Source organism: Rhamphochromis longiceps, linkage group LG3 (genome assembly GCF_057381845.1).
Source record: "Rhamphochromis longiceps isolate RC_006_pf linkage group LG3, R_longiceps_female_GT1.1, whole genome shotgun sequence".
Lineage (NCBI taxonomy): Eukaryota > Metazoa > Chordata > Actinopteri > Cichliformes > Cichlidae > Rhamphochromis > Rhamphochromis longiceps.
Genome location: NC_140559.1, coordinates 71,913,579 through 71,935,267, shown reverse-complemented (window position 1 = coordinate 71,935,267; position 21,689 = coordinate 71,913,579). Strand labels below are relative to the sequence as shown.

The window sequence follows — 21,689 nt, the reverse complement described above, 5'->3', positions numbered from 1 at the left end:
CTAAAATCTCAACAAGCCAAAGTTACATACATGTTAAAGGGAAAGATCAAACAGTACTGAAATGAAGAAGTGGGCATTACGGGGCTTCCCCAGTGAAATAACTGAACTTGGAGCACAAAATAATAAATAACATACCAGTAATGCGCGGAGGGAAGGCTTCTGAGAAAATGTATAAGTTCACAGGGAATTTCTACAATAGCACGAGTTAGATGTGGGCAGATTGATGCAGTTATCAATAGTATTGATACCAATGCTGGTATTGTTACTGGAGATATACTACTGCAATAGGATTGGTACTTTGTTTCTGTCCTGTAAGTTCAGTATGTACCTCAGTGAATTCTGTTATGTAGTTGTTGTTTTTTTTTTTAAATGAAACATAAAACACGGACTATGAAAGCCTCTTATTTTGTTTGTGCAGCTCTAACAACAGTGATACAAGCACAGCAGACTGTGCTGGCTGCAGTGGGAGAAGATGCTGAATTCAGCTGTCAGCTCTCGGAGACTAAATACATCCTTCAGGTCACATGACAGAAAATCTTACAAGATGTGGAGACAAATGTTGACACCTACAGCTTTACTGAATTTTCAAAATGCAGAAAAAAATGATTGAGTTTGCTGATTAAAACACTGATGAAACTCTGCACTGGGAAGTTTTTGTACTTTACTTGGTACAGTTGATCATTCTAACATGCCTTGGAATGTCCCACAAGGAAGGGAGATTCTTCCTTCCTTCGGGGACATTTGAGTTTTCAATAATTTGGCTATTGTACGACGTTGTTTCAATATGTGGTACAATAGCCAGTGGGGACACAGAGACGTGCACCATGTCAGACTGTGGGATTCTGTGTTTGTTTTTTCTTTTTATGGCCTTTTCAAAAGGTAAGTTTTATTCCGTATTGTTGTTTTTGTTTTTTAAAGTTATTTATTGTGACAAGAGAAAAAAAAAAGAAAACAAGAACCTCCACTCGTAATAATTAAAAATTGATCCTAAAATGTGAGAACTTTTCTCTGAAGTGACAAAGAGATTGTCTTTAGACAGAATTAGAGGGAGATACAATTACTGAAGAGTTTAGATTTTGTTTGAATGAGTGACAAAACGTTTCTCCCACTGAACACTCAGCCTAATAAAAAAGAACAAAATCAACTTTCTGTGTCATGAGTTGTTCATCATTCAGATTAATGAGACTGTTTTGAGAGCTGTGTGAAAACAGCTTTAGACTGTTTTGTTAAAGGTTGCCCCATGCCTATTCATATTACGATGAAAGCAATAGATAAACCACATGTTTGTGTGTTATGTATGTATGGTTGGTAAATTAACAAAAATTGGGTTGTATGTGGCCTACAATGTAAAAGACGTTTCACAACCCCAATGTAGTTAAAAACAAGAAGGCACTCATTTCCATTAGACAGAGATGGAGTTCAGGTCATAAGTAGTTTACTGACAATTATTTAACATTTGAAATGAAAAGATCCGTCAGTCCATTCACATATATACTGTTCAGAGAAGGCATGTAGTTTAGAGCAAAGTGTAGTAGTGTGAAGTGGCTAAACACACTCACCAATTGTTCTAAAATAAACAATTTATCAAAACATTAACAGTCTTTCACACATACATACGGTTTATACACTATTTTAAAAAGAAGGGGTTGAAGACCTGATTGATTACAAAAAGTCTATTAAAATGTTCTGGGTAACCACAGAAATCTTAGTCAGTTATGTCTGAGAGAGAATGTTTATGACAGAAGTAATGCCAAAATCTCAACAAACCAAAGTTACATACATGCTAAAGAGAAAGATCAAACAGTGCTGAAATTAGGAAGTGGGCAATATAGGGCTTCCCCAGTGAAATAACTGATCTGAAATAATTGAGGCACAAATTAATAAATGACATACTAGTAATCCACAGAAGGGGAGGCCTCTGGGAAAATGTAGAAAATCAATGGGAATTTCTACAGTAGCACGAGTTACCAGTCAATACCAGTCCTGGTATTGGTTATGTTGAAGTGATGGGTTTTATAATTCATTTTTGGTCCACTGAAGGGATTGTTTTGTAGCCCCAATATTGATATTTTGTAAATAAAAAATATGACCTCAATTAAACCTTTAAATTCCCTGCACTTGTCATAGATATCTACATGATGTCCAACAAATATACATCAAGTCCAAGGTTCTAATGTTGAACGCCATATTGATGTCCAGCTTAAATCATGGTTGGACCTCCAAATTGTTGGAAAAGTTCAAATGCAGTACAGACCTCCAGAATTGGTCATGGACCAACAGAACCAATATAGACACGATCTGTACATCTATCTGACTTTCTTTGTTTAGTTGGTAGCTAACTGAATTGTCTTACTTTTTTTTATAGATGAAAGAAAATGTCCCTGAAACATACAGTATGAAACAATGAGTGTCAGGTTTATATTTATAGTCTACATCACATTTAAGTGGTACCCATATGTCAATTTGTTTGAGCCTAAAACACAGACTACTCCATGACCCGAATGATTGTTTAATCCTTCCCATCAATACCTCTCAGTTCCACATCTCTAACTCATGTTATTCTCCATGCAGCTCTAACAGCAGTGGTCCAAACACAGCAGACTGTGCTGGCAGCAGTGGGAGAAGATGCTGAATTCAGCTGTCAGCTCTTGGACACTAAAGACGTCCTTCAGGTCACATGGCAGAAAATCTCACGTGATGTGGAGACAAATGTTGCCACCTACAGCAAGTACTATGGTCAGAGAGTGAATGATGGCTTTAACGATAAAGTCAAGTTTAAATACACTGGACTACAGAACTGCTCCATAGTCATCAGGAATGTGACGGAGCAGGATGAAGGATGCTATCACTGTCTGTTTAACACTTATCCTGAAGGCTCCTTCACTGGTAGAACCTGCTTCCAAGTCTATGGTAAGAACTTTTGCATTAATGTGTTTAAATGTGCTAGAAACTGATTTCCTTTCAACAACATATTCCTTGCAATATCTCCTGATCCTTCACAGAGCTGCATGAACCTGCTGTTGATGTCAGAGAGTCAAACTCTGCTGAAGAGTGGGTTGTTTCCTGTTCAGCCACTGGTCGACCTGCTCCCACTGTAACACTCTCACAACAAGACCTCAGCTTCTCACAGTACAACACTGTCAGTGTGTCCAACACCAACGCTACATTCACTGTCACCACTACAGCTGTGCTCTCAGGTTCACGTAAACACAGCACACAGGTGGGATGTGCAGCATGAGTGCTCTCTGCTCCTCACAGAGAGGTGATGGAGACGATTCCTGAGGTCCAGCAGACGTCAGATTATCAGTGATGGTGAGAAACTGAGATGCAATAACAATGCATTGTGCTAGTATGCATTTTCTCTTTGATCAATAATTGATGTATTCATTTTGATCAGTGTCACATTTTTCCTGCTTTTTCAAGTTTCCTCCTGGATCATTGTATTAGCTGCAGTATTGGTGATGATGGTCTTTGTCAGTGTTGCTGCTCTGCAGTAGGCTACTCTTTAAAGAAAAAGACCAGATAACTTTCATTTTTCATTTCTTGTCATTTTTTTCTACACCAAAATCTATCCAATAATATCTGCATAACATTTTCTACTTGTGATTTAGTTATTAATTCTTTGCTTCATGATTCAATCGGTCTTTGTCTAGTATTAAATTTTATGTTTCCCATTTAATCCCACTGGCTTTAAAGTGTTTCACCAGATTTTTACGAAGTATTTCCAGTCTTTTGTTGTCTCTGTCCCAAATGTTCTGAAATGTGTTGCATGTATTAAAAGAAGTTGGACCAAAAAATGTACTATGTACTTACAAACTTACATTTATGAAAGCTGAACAAACATTGATGTACTTGACTTTTGTAACAGTGAAAAGGCGATCTGTTTTTATTGATAAATATATATGTTTGCATTACTGTTATTTAGATTGCCATGTTAGAACGTAGCAAACAACATTGTTTGTTCCTCTATGGTTTCTTTATTTTTACAAATCTAAATGTTTTTGGTCAAAAGATTAATAATTTCATATTGAGGTCAGACGGTCAGCAGTTTTGATGTTTTTGCAGAGATTTTATTTTTTGCAAAATAGCACAAGTAAACATTAAAAGTAGTTCCTAAATCAAGGCATTTATTATTAAGGCGGCCATTATTATGGCCCTGTGTGGAAAAAGTGATTGCCCCCTAAACCTAATAACTGGTTGGGCCACCCTGAGTAGAAACATCTGCAATAAAGCGTTTGGGATAACTGGCAATGAGTCCTTTACGAGGTGCTGGAAGAATTTCTGCCCACTCATCTTTGCAAAATTGTTGTAATTCAGCCACACTGGAGGGTTTTTGAGTATGAACCACCTTTCCAAGGTCACAGCACCTCAATCAGATTCACGTATGAACTTTGGCTAAGCCATTCCAAAGTCTTTATTTTGTTTTACTTAAGCTGCTTAGAGGTGGACTTGTTGGTGTGCTTTGGATCAAGTGCACTTCAGCTTGTGGTCGTGAACAGATGGCCAGACATTCTCCTTCAGGATCCCAGAAACTGGATTCTGTTCATCTTGACGTTGCATCTCCAGACTGAGAGATCTCAATTACTTTGTTTCTTATTTGCTTCTGAATTTCCTTGGATTGCGCCATGATGTGTAGTTTTTGAGGATCTTTTGGTCTACTCTACTTTGTCAGACAGGTCCTGTTTAAGTGATTGATTCAGCACAGGTTTGGCAGTAATCGGGCCTGGCTATGACTATGGAAAAATTGTATATTTTCTATTGATAAATGCAAATATTTTATGTCTGTTATGTGCATTGCCGTGTGGAGAATATAAGGAAAACAATTGTGTGGTTTACATTGTTTCTTCCTCTTAGATTTCTTGATTTTTTTTAAAAATTGCAATAACTTTATGTTAATTTCAGTGCACTTTCACATTTCTTTAAATTCAAACTACAGTCCTGTGAATAACTAGAAACACTTCTAGCAGCACAAATGTGAGCTAATTGTTTTCTGCTTGACTTTATCAGTCTCTCATATTGTTGTGGAGGAATGTTGGCCCACTCTTCATTACAACGTTGCTTCAGTTCTTTGAGCTTTGTGGGCATTTATTTAAGCACAGCTCTCTGAATGTCCCAGGTTGAGGTCTGGACTTTGCTTTTCAGCTATTCTGCTGTAGATTTGCTGCTGTGTTTGGGATCATTGTTCGACTGCAAGACCTAAACTTTACCTATTAAACAGTTAACTCTGTATTTTACACTTTATGTGAATATTGTTGCAGATTTCAATTATTAATGTTTTTATAACTTTGTTCTTTCTTATATTTAATATTATACAATATTTATACTTCATGTCTCTGTCTTCTTTTGAACACTCCAGCACAGCATCACTATAACTTTGTCCTCACTGACAATAAAGCTGTTTTATATATTTCATTGCAAATGTTTCAAGCAATTTGTAGCTGTATCTTAAGATATTTTGTTAATAATATAGTATTTTATATTGTTTTTTTCCCCATATTTGAGAAATATTTAACATGTAAAAGTCTGTTTATGTACAATTTGGTGATATTAGCCCTGATTATTGGAGGAACTTGTACATGAAGCAGATTTCTGAGACTTCAGATTTGAAGGTTGTTGTCATATAATCTAAATGATGGCAGATTAACGTTCCCTACCTCTGTCCTACAACCACAGGACTCCTTTGCATTCGACTGATAGAAATTTCAAGCTCAGTGTTAATGAAGATTTCAAAGGCCTTAGTGCAGGGGTAGGGAACGTCTAAAACCTGCAGGGACACCGGCCCTCGAGGCCTGGAGTTCCCTACCGCTGCCTTAGTGTGAAAGGAATGAAGCTGTAGCGCCTCCCAGTGGTTGAAAAGAGGTACACAAGAGGTTAGAAATAAGAGGCTGTAGAAATAACATTACAGAAAAGCAGGACATGCTCAAGCAAAACATTATAGAAAGTCTGTCACGGTTCTGGGTCAGTTTGACCCAGTATTTTGAGTTGTCATGTTTTTGCAGGTTTAGTTTAGTTCCATGTGTCATTTTCTGTCTCTCTCTATGTCGAGTCTGCGTCTTAGTGTGATGGTTTCTTGTTCCTGTTTTATTGTGAAGGTCTGCGTCTCATGTGAGTGTGTTCAGTTTGACCTCTGTCTCGTCTTGGTGATTATTCCCAGCTGTGTCCACCACCTGTGTGTAATTCCCCTGTGTTTCTCTGTGTATTTAAGTCGTGTCCTCTGTCATTGTAGTTGCTGGTCCGTCTGTGTATCCACCATGTCTCACCCATGTGTTTGTGCTCTGTAGTTTAGTTGTTTCCAGTCTAGTTTAGTTCGTGCTCCATTTGCTGTTTGTCCATATTTATTTTTGTGTTCAATAAACCACCTTCACTTCTCCACTACTGCCTGCGATTGGATCCTCATTTATTATTTTCACACGGCTCTCCTCACCCGCCGTGACAGTACGGACCAGCCAGATATGGATCCAGCGGCAGTCACCCCACCTAGGGAGCTTCAGGAGGCCGTTATCGACTCTGCTTCTAAATTGATTTACCAGCTGTTAGAGCATGAGGGAGAAGTGTCTCTTTACACTGTGGAAGCCAACCTACAACACCTTATTTCCAGTTACCCCTGGTTATTGGACTCACTGCGTCCGCTCGTACAGAATTTTGTTCTTCACGAGCTTCACCTACACCCCCCCGCCGCTACCGCTCGCCTGCTCATGCAGTGATATCATCAGTGACAAGTCAGGTGATAGAGGCTAATGCAAAATGGTGTTTCAGTGAGGCACAATTTATTATGACAATACATTTTTTTAAATACTCAGTATGAATTAAACAGGTTAAAGGTCAATGCTCTGTTGTAATATAAAGACAAAATGATTGACAGCAGCCCAGCAATATCAGTAAAACGCAAATTAGCCACATGGTGCAATGTAAGGAGCTCTGTGATTGGTTAGGAAAGGACAGACTGGCCACCTCGATTTTTCTTCACTGCACATTGATCCATAGCTTTGCTCTGTAAAGGCTAACAAAGTGCTTTTGCTTTACAAAGACATTCAGCGTCGGTATTCACTCTTTTAAAATGCCACTGAACACTGGAGTGAAATGGAGCCCTGATCCTCAGAGTTTTATTGTTGCTAACATTTCTTATAGATAGCACAGATAGTGCCCCACTGCAGTAATCACTCATGTCTAGATATTCCTGTTAAAAAGGAGTTTTTCCTCCCCACTGTAACATGGCCAACATAGCAAACGGATAATCCAGCTGAAGCTTCAGACAGCCGTCAGACAGTGAAACACTGCCATCTGCTGGACGCGAATAACAAAGACGCTGCTTTGACGGGTGAGGGAGTTTCAACAAGTCTGCAACGACTCAAGCATCAAACTACAGAACTATTCTAGCGGACATGGTGCTCTAATGACTGCTTCATTAACGCAGGTCAGAAAGGATCAAACATATCAATAAATCATAAAACACAAAACGTCTCTTATTGCCCAGGGCTCAGGAAGTGAGTGTGTTCCTTATAGCCCAACACGTTCTCACTCCCAACTCGTCAAACGTGTGACGCATGGTCAGGCTCCCTCTGCTTCACTTATGGACCATATGGACCACCAGGTAAGACCATTTAAACGGACAGTATTTATAGAATGACTATTAAAAGTCAGCGAGTGTCAGTAATGTTAATGTGGTTATGTTAGTAATACACCGAGTGCTAATATAACAGCTTTAAGATGCATTTGTAGATGTTATTACGTGTTTTACCGTCTTTATGGTGCTAGCTTAAAGTTACGGTGTAAACGTTAGCTTATATTGGAGGAAAGCTGTTACTGTTTAAACGATGTTAGCACAGAAATATTAGCTTCTGTCATGACTGATGAAGTTACTAGTTAATAAAGTTTCCAGTAAAGTGTTTAATCGCAGCCACAGACTGACAGCAAATATCTCGATTAGCTTCAGTGCATCTGTAATAAATATGTGCAAGTTTCAGTGCTTCGTTTAAACTGTATGATACTTATACTGACCCAGGGTCAGTGTAAAATACAATCCTAGCTGTGTGAACAAAGCCTGGCTGCTTTAATCCTGCATGACAAACCTCAGGATGCAGGTTATTGTTACTCTTTCCTGCTGGCACACCTGTCACACCTGAGAGTCAGCTAGAAACTCACAGTGACGTGGACATCATGCAAAGACTGCCAGACTCTGTAATACTGCAAATGATCAGTGACTCAGGTTATCACTAAACTTTAAACGGCACCTCTGTGTCTCTGTGTGCTGAACATCTAGGATTGAGTCAGGCTGCATCAGCTGAAGCTGTTATTTGTATATATCAGTATTTTTTATTCAGGTGTGGGGAAAATACGTAAGACTGCAGTGAAGCGATGCACCAGATTAATCCCTGGCCAAAGGTATCGTACTTAAATCAGACTACTGATCCAGCCACATCAGCCTTTTGTGAGGTCTGTTTAAAGTTGACTAAAAATGAACTGCAGGTTCCTGAGAGGTGGACTGTGAGCACAGAAACACATGATTCATACATACAGCTGCAGCAAACTTACATTAATTTTAAATAGATTTGTTACTCTGATGTCTGTCTCTGTGTTAGTCCTCTGACAGACTGGTGACCTGTCCAGGTGTGCTCTACCTATGACTACTGGGACAGGCTCTAGCCTCTGTAATAGAAATTTTCTGTTATTCTCATTTAAAGTATTTAAGTGCTTATGCATATGCTTAGTTGTGACACTGTTACTGTTCAGTGAAAGTTTCTAAAACTAGATGAACTTACTTCAGCGTCAGCAGTTTGAGAAAACAACTCCCTTTACAGGTGCTGATAAGGCCAAGGGCACAAAACAGCATAACCATTGATGCGTTAGGTTTCATAGCGAGACACGTGAAGTGTGGTAGGATCAGTTTGTAACTTCCTCCCTCTTCCTTGGAATGCATAAAGGAGGAGGAGCACCACTTCTGTGGCAGCGCTGACATGACTGAACTGTGATGTTTGATGTGTGTTGGTGCAGTAATAAAAAGCTTGATCACAGCTCTTTCTGTGTTGCAGACTTTATTAAAAAAATTCCACGACACCCCCCCCCCCCCCCCCTCCCACTGTGAACCTGAATTGAATATTCAGAAGACATTTGTTTAAATAGTTCTACAAATCTGAGCTGTGGGTGTGTCCTTGGATTGTGTGGTAATAATATTAGAGCCTGCAATCTTTCTTACTGAATCTCTACTATGAGTCATGTTACCTGAGATTAATTCTATGTTTACCTGTCAGCCTGGACGAATGTGCTGTGTGAAGGAAATTAAATTAAATCAGATCTGAACATTTGAGGAACCTGTTCATATTTAATTGAAATATGAACCAGTGATTTTTTTGATTGCTGATTCCAAGAGAGTCTTTGTGGAAATCCTGTTTGGCTTTTTGTTATTTTAATTCTCTTCTCTGTTTTCCAGAACAGTTCTCCACAGTCGCTGTCCACATGGGTCAGTGGGACCAAGAAGCACTCTGCTAATGTGGGACTCTGACCAGCAACATCCAGCAGGACCCAGACAGCGTTTTCTATCTCCCAGCTGCAGTTTTTGTTTGTCAGTGACTGGAGAGTCAGATTTTTGTTGAGCTTCACACTTGCAGAGCTAAGTCAGTTTGCAGAGATCCCTCCCACCCTGGCTTTTATGTGCTAGATTTCTTATCTGAAACAGTAATATTTCAGTGACTGCTGCTTATACCACAGGTTAATACACGCTACTGATCCCTGATGGGAGAATCATCAATTTTGGCAACAAAGAAGCCTGGTGGATGTTTGTTTACAGTCTGATGATGGGACATCATGCTCTGCATCTTCAAAGTTTGCCTCCTCATTATTATTCATACCCAGTAATGTGAAGTATGCTCATATCTGCTATAACTGAACCAACCTGGTGCTCTTCATTTATGGAGGCTGTTGAGTCTGAATGTTGGATGTTGTGTATCTCGTGTTCTCTGGGCTTTGTTGTCCTCAGTCTTTTTGCAGGATCAGAAAACAAAACCAGGAGGCGCGTAAATGTTTCTTCTCCATGATGTTTCTTCAAATGTTTCTTCTGGATGATGATAAGACTGTGACACGGGATTCCACCTTTGGTCTTGTGATGAAGCAAAGCTCAGGAAGAAGTGGGATTAAATGGTACCCACATGCTGAGAAGGATGTACAGGGGCACCTGCAGCCAAATGCAAGCCTCAGGTTAGTTGTAGTTGCAGATCGCTATAGACTGAGACAGCTGAGGCATCAAATGTTTGATTAAACGGATGAAAAAGAGAAGTTTCTTCCCTATAATTATCACTTCTTAAAATCTGTAGCAACTTCAAGTCTGTCAGCATGCTGAACATGCTCAGAATGTGACAATATATTTTTGTTCAATATTTAATTTCTTTCAGTTGAAATGGTTAAATGAAAAAAAAAAAATTCTTATAATTTAGCAAACTAATTTATCAAAAAATATATACATATATCTGCATTAGTTTTAATAAATTAATTTGACAGCTGTATTGAAAATACCATATTGTATTCATACAGAATCAGTATGGTATCATTGTTTGTCTGCTCACTGATTGTTGAAGCTAAGAGCTAGTTTTATCTGTTTAGATCTAAAGTATCCAAAGTTGAGCTCTGATGTTTCTTCACCCCTGTGTGTGTGATATGTGATTCCTACATGCTGGCAGAGCAGAGCAGCAGTTTGTGCTCACAGATGGTGACGGTGTGGAGAGACGGTGGTGTTTCCTCAGAAGAACCAGCAGAGTCACAAAGGACACCAGTCCATCTCACCACCGTGACTCGCTGACTGATGCTCGTCTGCACTGCACAGAGGAAATCAGCTGACCGAGGTTTGTCCAGTGACGTGTTATGAATGTATATTTGTTTTATGCTTACAGATATGTTTTTCTTGACAGAGGCTCTGCAGAGGTTAGACAAAGCAGAGAAAACATGTGCTTTACATTTTACTGTGATTTATTGAGATATTTGTTGCCTGATGTTCAGCAGGAATGGAGAAATAGAATCAAAGGGAGATGTTTTTGCTGTTTTTGTAATGATGTAAGTAAATCTTCAATATTATTTATTTGCTTGGTTATATTAGGAGTGTTTCTGAGTGAGGGGGGAGGAGTCATCATCCAGGTAAAGTGACGTAGATCAGTGGATACACTTGTCTCCCCTTTAAAGGAGACGATCAGAGTCATCCTTAAATGTTAGTGCTTTCAAATACACAAACATTTTTAAAGGACAGAAATGAACATCCAACTTTGACTGTAACACAAAATAAATCTTTGCATGTGTGTTTTCAAACTCTCAGATGGGCAGCATATCAGTCTTGGACTGTCTAACCTGCAGCACTGAATGACCACCACACATGAGCATGTTCCTGCAACATTCAGCATCTGATCCTTCATCTGTGTGCTTCTGCTTTTGGTAAGTACAGTTACCCAACTCCAGTAACTCTAAACACATGCCATCCATTTCTAACGGCCTGGTTACTTCCTGTCAGTTACTTTAGAAACCATGTGGTCACCTGACCTAACACTGTTTCTTCTTCTTCCCCTTAATGTTGAAGTGTCACATGTCCAACAGCTGGAGAGGAAACTACACCAGTGTACTGAGATGTTTCAGCAACATGTGCCAGATGCTGTTCCTTCATGGTGACATCACCAGAGACAGCCCCACCCACCTCAGGACCTCGCCATTGATCATGATGATTATAATGATGACAGCGAGCGGAACTAAGACTGTAAAAATCCACGACCAGAATGTTTCTTTCTAATTATTAATGAATACTGAGAGCCTCTTTCTGTGTTTTCTCTGTTTTGTTTTTTACCTCATTTGTTACTAACAAAGTTCACCAAACTCACACAGTTTACATTCTGTATGTTTCCATCTTTACCAGCCACACTCTAACTGCATTTAAGAAAATAATCCTTAGAAATCGTCGTTTTTCTCTTTTGTAATTGATGATAATTCAGTGAATATACTGCGCTGCTTCCTTCTATTGCGTCACACATTGCTTTAAGTTTTTCAGTGTCCAGTTATTTTTTACTGCTGTTTGAATTCTCTGAATGTTTGACCCTGTAGACTGTTTGATGGACTGCTTGTCTTCCTGTTTGTTACCGCCGCCTGTTTTTTAATAAAGATTTGGATTTCTGACTTCAACACAGCCTCTGCGTGTCCTCCCTTTGTGTCGTCTTCCTCTGTGAATGTGTTGCATGTGTCACAGATTCATTTTATTAACAGCTTTCCCACAGTGAGTTGCATCAGCATTCATTCACAGCACATTTCAGAAGGATTCAGATTAATACAGTGATCTTACAGTCAGAATGATCCTGACAGAGTGCCACTGTAAATGATCTTTCATCAGGTAAATTTTAAAGCTCAGTATTTCAAAGCAGGAGTTATGAAGAATCATGCTGGCATTAGGACTAATAATATGTACTTACAAAGTCAACGTTTTTTAATTATGCTAGAATATTGGAAGACAATCAACTTTTAGTGTTTTCCGCATATTAATTATTCTGAAATAGAGACGTGACCCTAACTGTACAGAAGCACTAAACAACTGACACTCTAACAGACATCATTGGCCTGAGCCGTCATGCACAGTGAGTCTGATCCTTTGCTGTGAGAGTCTGACAAGCATGTTTCTGGTCAGTTTGGAAGAAATAAGATCACAATGTTGATCTTTCTTTCCAATATTCCTTCTCTTTTACAACATAAACTGTGATCAAAGCTACTTATGTTCACAGCATGTAATAATACTGACAGTCCAGGGCATTGTGGTCTGTTGAGCTAGGGTTAGGGTTAGCAATTCAGACATATGTAATCAATATTAAACGTCTCTGACGTGGGCCACTGTCCGCAGTGTTGGGAAATCCATACCAGGCTGGAACGAGTCAAGGTAGGTGAGCATCCACGAGAAGACAGCAGATGCATCCTACTGACAGGACCAGGAGACTCCAGAAACCGAGCATCTTCTCTTCAGTGCCATCCTCTCCTGTCACCCTCTCTGCCCGCAGCTCTTTGAGTATGGGGTAGATAAGGGCGCAGAGAAACCCTTATTACTAATTTGTATTATAATTCAATTTTCATGAAATATTCAGTATTGGTCCTTTTATATTATAACCACGTATCCACCCAGGCTCATGGTGGGGCAGGGCTCTGTCCTGGGATGCTTGAGTGAAAGGTAATGTACACCTGACCAGGTATCCAGTCTGTCAGAATTGTTTTCAATATTTGGTTCAAAAACATGAGTGACAACAAAAATCCAACTAGGATTCTTGCATATGATGAATGAAGTCTGTCTTTGACTGTATTCTCCAGCTGATCCATCAAACCCCCAGCAGGTGAACCTTATTCATGACATAACACGGCAACAATGTAAAAAATGAAACAGCAACAGTCTAAATGTAAAGTGCATCTAAACTCCTCTTCAATAAATCATATGCAAAGAGTCATTCAGGTCTGTAAAACGTGAACTACAGAACCCAGAGTCTTCATCATTAAATCTCTGGTTGCTTCATTTTTCTATCCTATATCAGATACTTTAAGGTTAGGTTAGGTAAACTTGCATTCTCATGGTGAGGCAAAATGCTTTATGTGTGTGTGTGCGTGTCATGAACGGCTATAAAAGGCCTATAATTAAAGAACAAAGCGGGATTTGAGTTCGAGTTGCGGCGACTGTCACTACTTGTAAATGGAACGCAGTCTTCCTACGGCGGACAGCTAATAACAGGAATCGGACGCGGTCCACCCAAGTCCACAGCAACCACCATAGCAACCGCCTAGCATGACCTTAAAAACATATTCTGTCTTCATAACTATCAAAAACGTGAAATGATTTGCAAAGTGTGAAAGTGTTACAGCTGCAGAGAGCTATGGCGGTATCTTTGGAAGCTGTTTACATAGCTAATAATATACGATGTAACCATGGAGACAGTCAGTCACGTGAGCTAGCGGTGCACGTTTACTACAGCGAATAAGGTGATTGTGTGCACAGCGTCCACACGCTGCAGAGGGTAAAGACATTACTTCAATATTGTTTTATATTGATATATATTTGCCTTCTGTTCACCATCACCTCAGGTTCACCATCACAGTTTCAGCAGACAGATGCACACTGTCTAAATATGAACACATTCAAAAACTCATGTCTCAGAAATAAGCACAGCTGTTCATGTTTGTCATTAGAGTTTTATTTGTAAGAAAATTATGAGCTTCATATTGTGCATCAAATAAAAGAACATTTCACAACTCTGAGTCAACAGAAACAGGTAACAGAAATGTCTCTAATGTAGACATGTACAGTGTAGTGTAAGCATTAAAAGATCATAAAGGAAACACTAACATTCATGTGAAACTAATTGTAATAAAAAATGAGCAGGTGCTTTATAGATGTAAAAGAAAGAATCTGACAACAACACTTTTTTGGTCTAAGTGATCAAAGTAGAAAACAGAACTGATGTTCAAGAACAAACCGTAGCTGCACTAATATTACACATCTCCATTGTTGTGGTGAACAGACATGTTGCTTTTAAAACCACATGCAGTGTGTGACCATGACTGTTCACTGAGACCATGAACGCCACTTCGCTGAAGCCTTCGCCTTCTTCTTCTTCTTCTAAATTGGAAGCAGAAGGAGCACGAGCTGCTCTGATCTACTGAAAGGAAAAAGCAGAACATCTGAGCTGAAACCATTAAGACAGGAACAAATTCAATGCAGTGTCTCAGGTGGCTTAGCCTGTTACAACTGTTGATACAAGCTAAATACGGTTAACACACAGTGTCAGGGAGCTCCAGTGTGGGAACTAGTGGCTTTAGGTTTGTAGTCATTTAACTTTCATCCATTCATTCATTTAATTCAGGAGGAAGAAATGCCAGGTTGGTGCAGGCTGGTTACATGCATTTGGTCCCATGCTGTCTTTAACTAAATGACTTGGTTCACTTTATGGCTGGGCTGTATGTGGGGTTATATCATGTTATTTGGGCAGGAGTTCCTGTCCTCTGTTAGACTTAGAAAGTTTCTCCATAAGTAGAGTTTCTAACTCTTCTAGCACATCTGTGGCTGACAGCTTTTTGTGGCTCTTTTTACCCCACACTGGTTGTGAGTGTGTAAATAGCCCCACTAGTTCTTTTGGGTTGCAGTTAACTTGGGAGGAAGAGGTAGGTCTGCCATGACTAGATGAATAACAATTATCTGGGATACATAAATTTTATAATGCATGCATATATCTCTATAAACCTGCCTGAGGGCTGCCATTTTTACATTCAGTTATTTCTTTGTTGAATCTAAATAATGAATGTGTTACAGTTAGACTGACACTGGTCAGTGTAAATGGCTCATTGGGACACAGAAACCTTTAAATTAAACCCTATCACCTGATATCGAGTGTCAAACAATATCAAAGCTGTAAAAGCTGTTTACAGTCAGAATTTATAAAACTATGATTGTAAATAAATTCAAACAAGTGAGCTTTTCTCTTTGTGCTGAATATCAACACTGTGATTTCTTAGACTGTAAGCTTTACTTCAGCACAACCACTTGTAGAAGCCGTCACTCCAAATGTCTTTGATAACAAGAAAAAAAGACCTTTTCAGTCCACGGCCTGAAGTTCTTCTCTGACATCTTCTGCCATCGGCTTTGTCTGCTGGTTTGAAGACAATAAACCACAAAAAGATGATTTAGTCACTTTGTCTGCGTCATGCAGCTCGAATGTGTCGTGTAACGATGTTGAATAGCCGTCGTTATCCCTCTGCTGTGTCAGTAGGATTGTACTGTACAGCATCTCATTGATATGTGAGGAATGCTAATGTAACACGATAACAGACTTACATCATTAAAACATAAAGGGCAGGAGATATTTAGATATTTTTATATTTATATTACATTTTATAGCTGACGGATGTTACTAAATAGATAGAATTTACTAAATAGCTGGATGAACGTGAAAAATATGTCTATAATAACAAATGACCATGAGAGCCAGTAGAATTAATTCAACTGGACACTCAAAAGACGTCCTTAAATGCTCTTTAAGTGGCAGAACAAACGAACAAACAGTTAATCGCTTACTTGAGATGAAATCTGCTCAGCTACTTTGAAAACAGCTTCTAACTGGTTCCTCCTTTAACAGGATGGCTGCTCAGGGGTAAGGCCATCATGTAGTCCAGCAACCTTTATGGTTCTGCTTTGATTCACCAGGAACTATTAGGGAAACCTTCCAGCGCCTCCTGTGAAAGACACAGGCATAAACACACAAACATTTATTAACATGTTCCACAGTCTTCCAGTTTGATTTTCTCATCCTGTGGACAACAACGTACATGGATGCAGGTTTATTGTGAACTTTTGTAAGGTTTATTTAGTGAACATATCCAGCTGCAGCTCCACTGTGATCCTGAACTGGATAAGCACTTAAGAAAATGTGTCAATAAATGCACATACATCAACTTACTATATTTATCCAAACAGACGGGACCAATAATGCTTCACTGAGTCAGAGACTTTAACGTCTCTTCTATGTAAGAATGTCTCGTGCTGATAGACCTGCAAACTTGACAACAAAGGTTTTTCAGACTACATGTAGCTGTCCTCTATGTCAGCTCACACATTTACATTTATGTCACACTTATTTCTGCTTTCCCATTTTATAATTATTACTTACATTTTGATTAGATACCTTGAGTTTGTAAATGATCAGATTACATAATTGGAATACAATGTATCCAATTCAGGGTTGCGGGAGGATGAAGCCTATCCCAGCTGATACAGGACAGAGACAGGCTGCCAGTTTATTGCAGGGCTAACACGATATGTGTAACAGAAAATCCACTTAAATGTTTGATCTTTCTTATAATAATCATAATTATGACTATTATTTAAAGGTTTCTTTAAATAATACATTTTGATTTTTTATAACCTCTAAAATATAAACCTGAGCTGTTTCAGATTCTGACCTCTGACCTCACTGCAGCTCCCTCTTGGAAGTACGTCTGCTTCTTGTCTACCCCCAGTGTTGACCGCCTGCCCTTGATATCACGTACTGTACCTGAGGAACAAAAAAGGACAAACACTTGCCTTCATTTAAGAAGTACATTCATACAGAGGTAATCTATGGAAACACACTAGTTCACCCTTTGGGAGAAATCAGTTCCTGTGAAACATTTCTGTAAATGAACATCATGTGGAGAATGAATGAAATGAGTTCTTCAGGTGACTCAGCAGTCCCACACTGACAAATGAAATCTAGTTAAACTATTAAGCATATTTGCTCTTCTGAAATCTGTGTTAAACAACAACAAACATAAATTAGTAACAAAAATACAGCTGAGTAGAGGCTTTACAAACCACCAGCAGCCATAATGCTAAATTTTAATCTTCAAATGTTTCTGAGCCGTCTTCAACCTGCTTTTAACACATTAAAGTCCCACAGTCAATGCAGCCTGACTCAATCCTAGATGTTCAGCACACAGAGACACAGAGGTGCCGTTTAAAGTTTAGTGATAACCTGAGTCACTGATCATTTGCAGTATTACAGAGTCTGGCAGTCTTTGCATGATGTCCACGTCACTGTGAGTTTCTAGCTGACTCTCAGGTGTGACAGGTGTGCCAGCAGGAAAGAGTAATAATAACCTGCATCCTGAGGTTTGTCATGCAGGATTAAAGCAGCCAGGCTTTGTTCACACAGCTAGGATTGTATTTTACACTGACCCTGGGTCAGTATAAGTATCATACAGTTTAAACGAAGCACTGAAACTTGCACATATTTATTACAGATGCACTGAAGCTAATCGAGATATTTGCTGTCAGTCTGTGGCTGCGATTAAACACTTTACTGGAAACTTTATTAACTAGTAACTTCATCAGTCATGACAGATGATAGGTTTGTAGCTTGAACCTATTCGCTGGAACGTTGAAGACAATATAATTACACAGCAAAGCAAGACACAAGGCACCAAAGTTCTCTGGTTTACTCATGCATGAGGGAGACCTGCCTAGAGCCAAGTGTCGTCCCACCACTTGACCTCCATCAGACTCTCAGCCAGGCTCCCCATAGCACTCCTTTTATTGTGGTTACATGAATATGCATAGGTTCATTAACATATGACGTCTACATACACACAAAGAGTACCTTGCCTGTGTGTGTGTGTGTGTGTGTGTACTGCTGATCAAAGGGTCAAACATCCTTGGTCAGGAAGAGGGTAGCCTCCCCCTCACCCTAGATGGTTCACCCTAGATAACACGGTGAGGAAGTCCTGCAGTTCATCTAAACAAAGAGCACTTAGACTAGAACAGACGCAACTACGTTAATCTTACCATAAAACAATAAGACACGGTACGACCTCTCATGCTCCCAGAGTGCTGTCTAATACACACAAAGTTTGCAGACTATCAAGGATCAAACCCTCTACCAATCTACAACTAATTACAAAACTCTAAGCATATATAAGTAAATATTTCTAAGCATAAATAACAATCAACAATACAAATCTAACAACAGAAGCTAATATTTCTGTGCTAACATCGTTTAAACAGTAACAGCTTTACTCCAATATAAGCTAACGTTTACACCGTAACTTTAAGCTAGCACCATAAAGACGGTAAAACACGTAATAACATCTACAAATGCATCTTAAAGCTGTTATATTAGCACTCGGTGTATTACTAACATAACCACATTAACATTACTGACACTCGCAGACTTTTAATAGTCATTCTATAAATGCTGTCCGTTTAAATCAGTGGTGTCGAACTCCAAGCCTCGAGGGCCGGTGTCCTGCAGGTTTTAGATCTCACCCTGGGTCAACACACCTGAATCAAATGATTAGTTCATTACCAGGCCTCTGCAGAACTTCAAAACATGTTGAGGAGGTAATTTAGTGATTTAAATCAGCTGTGTTGGATCAAGGACACATCTAAAACCTGCAGGACACCGGCCCTCGAGGCTTGGAGTTCGACACCTGTGGTTTAAATGGTCTTACCTGTACACACTGCATATCCACCGGATTCCAGCCAGAGTGGATTCTGGAGTCTTCCACGCTCCTGTTAGTGATCCTCCATCTGGATGGATGATAACAACCTTCTGAACAATCTAGCAGGAGATGGCCCATATCTATGGGACTGATTTGTGCTAATAACGCCCATTGTATGGACTGATAACAGCCGAGCGGGTGAATAAAGTCACCCAGTCGCTAGCTGTGCCATTACCCAGCATACATCACTCCCTCCATAAATGCAATAAACGATACAAAAGCATCGTTCTACCTGTTTTTCAGGTAGTTGTTTACATTATATAATTTATTGTGTTCAGCAGGGGCGGAGCGTGGGGGTGGCTTACTGGGCTTAAGCCCGGGTTGTTTTGTCAGAAGCCCGGGGTCTTTTGGAGTGTAATTTTTTCATAGTTAGATGCCTGGCTGACAAGTGTATAAAACAAAAAGTACACACAATATTCGAAGTACATAGTGCACACTGTGGGAATTTAGGACTGTGCGTGAATCCCCCCTGATATTGGTATAGAATATTCTTTATTGTCATTGTCACAAGTACAATGAAATTGAAAGATGTCTCCGGTCAGTGCAACATCACGAAAGATAAATACTTAAAAACTATAATAGATATGATATAAAAGATAGAAATACATATAAAATACAGTGTTCTCATACAGTAAATACACCCAAGCAATCCAGGCCTAAGGCCCCATACAGACACTCAACATACGACCTAGTTGATATATCACTCAAACAATCAATCACTCAGTCAATTTGTTAGCGCATCCAACAAAACATGTCTGAAAGCATTCCAACATCAAGGGCACAAATGACAACAGGGGCAATGAAAGTCATCTACTTTTAGTAGCATTGAGACATGATATTGCAATTGGGTAGAAATTGTGTTTGAGTCTGTTAGTCCTTGTGTATGTTGTTCTATACCGTTTACCTGAAGGCAGCAGTTCGAACATGGAGTGTCCAGGGTGTGAGGTGTCCTTTATGATGTTATGGGCTCTTTTGAGGCAGCGGGAACTGTGTAGGTCTTTCAGTTTGAGGAGAGGGCAGCCGATTGTCCTTTGGGCAGCGTTGATTACTCCCTGGAGTGCTTTCCTCTGAGCCACTGTGCAGCTAGCGTACCATATGCCTATGCAGTACGTTAGTATGCTTTCGATGGAGGCTCTGTAGAAAGACACCAGCAGTCTCTGTGTGATGTTGTTCTTCCTAAGCACTCTCAGAAAGTACAGTCTCTGTTGTGTCTTTTTCAGTAGCTCAGAGGTATTCACACTCCAGGATAGGTTTCCCTCTATGCTGACTCCCAAGAAGCGGAAGTCTGCCACCCTCTCCACATAGTCGTCGCTGATGATTAGTGGTTGGATTTCTGTCTTGTGTCTTCTGTAGTCAATTATGAGTTCTTTGGTCTTTTTCGTGTTTAGGAGAAGGTTGTTATCCTTGCACCATGAAGACAGCCGCTCCACCTCATCTCTGTAGGCAGACTCATCTCCCCCAGATATGAGCCCCACCACAGTAGTGTCATCTGCGAACTTTACAATGGTGTTGCTCTGGTGGGCGGGGGTGCAGTCGTGTGTGTAAAGCGAGTAGAGCAGTGGACTAAGCACGCAGCCCTGTGGCGACCCAGTGCTTAGATTTAGGGCTGGAGATGTGTAACGTCCCACTCTCACTCTCTGTCTGCGGTCGGTGAGGAAGCTATTGATCCACTTACAGGTGCTGTGAGGAAGCCCTAGGTCTTTTAGCTTGGCGTCCAGTTTGTATGGAAGAATGGTATTAAATGCCGAGCTATAATCCACAAAGAGCATACGCACATAGCTTCCTTGCCTCCCCAGATGTGTTAATGCTACATTGAGTGCTGTTGCTATGGCGTCCTCTGTCGATCGGTTTGCTCTGTAGGCAAACTGGTGTGGGTCAAGGCTGCTGGGTAGGGCTGCTGTGATGTGGTAACGCACAAGTTTCAAGTATGATCCGAGCTCAGGCACTAAGCGACTGAGCGAGGGGGCAGCTGCTGCCAGCAGTGAGTGCGCTGTTGGAGAAACGGAGCCAGCCATACTAAGGAGAGCTGAAGTTTGACCAGGTACCAAAGCAAATCATTCGCACCGTACAAATGATGTAAATATGACGGTGCATCACGAAAGATTGATATCAAACTGATCACTTGACCAATATTACGTTAATTGCTTTTCAAGTAAATCAACAAATGGCGAAATGAAAAGCTGAACAAGTGCTATTTTTTTAGAGAGTCTTAGCTTACGTGTGTTTATTTCATATTTTCAGTTCTTACCCTCCCCGACTAAATCGGTTTCAGTTATGTACTGAAATATAAGAATGGACATTAGAGGCTTCTTTCAAAGAAAAAACTTGTAAATGTTATTTTATATATTATGCTTTGTATGTTGTTCAGTATATTTCTATGCAAAACAAGAGGGATTTCAATACACAGCAGGATATTCACATTTGTAACCAGATATTTACATACACTTTAGGGAGAAAACATAAAACATTTTTACTGTACAACATCAATTTAGAGTAAACTTTTGTTTTAGATAAATATTGAAATATCTTTTGAATTAGTTAAATGTCAGAATAAAGAGAGACAGAGCAAACGCGCTCCTTTATGGACCCTCAAAGTGGCCCGCATACGCAAAAGCAGACGTCACACACAACGCGCTCTGTTTAGATCCAGACCAAACAGCATTGTTTGA

The 21,689-nt window shown here is 39.8% G+C and overlaps 1 protein-coding gene, 2 long non-coding RNA genes and 1 pseudogene across 4 annotated transcripts in view; 2 read left to right on the top strand and 2 right to left on the bottom strand.

Annotated features, from left to right (window-relative positions):
- LOC146676677 (protein NLRC3-like) overlaps window positions 1–21,689 on the bottom strand; it is a 157,268-nt gene that overhangs the window by 37,836 nt on the left and 97,743 nt on the right. The gene's annotated exons all lie outside the window — the stretch shown is intronic.
- Window positions 825–3,497, top strand: LOC146676683 (OX-2 membrane glycoprotein-like; annotated as a pseudogene).
- LOC146676682 (uncharacterized) lies at window positions 9,416–11,955 on the top strand. 2 transcript variants are annotated; one of them, XR_014910563.1, is made up of 6 exons: window positions 9,416–9,858; window positions 9,974–10,191; window positions 10,671–10,832; window positions 11,084–11,191; window positions 11,297–11,412; window positions 11,555–11,955. It is a non-coding gene; the product is annotated as an uncharacterized LOC146676682 (long non-coding RNA). The 2 variants fall into 2 exon arrangements; XR_014910562.1 differs by having other exon boundaries at window positions 9,416–10,191.
- On the bottom strand, window positions 14,220–19,105 carry LOC146676681 (uncharacterized). The gene is made up of 5 exons (XR_014910565.1): window positions 18,970–19,105; window positions 16,945–17,036; window positions 16,061–16,218; window positions 15,578–15,635; window positions 14,220–14,648 (listed from the first exon to the last, which is right to left on the bottom strand). It is a non-coding gene; the product is annotated as an uncharacterized LOC146676681 (long non-coding RNA).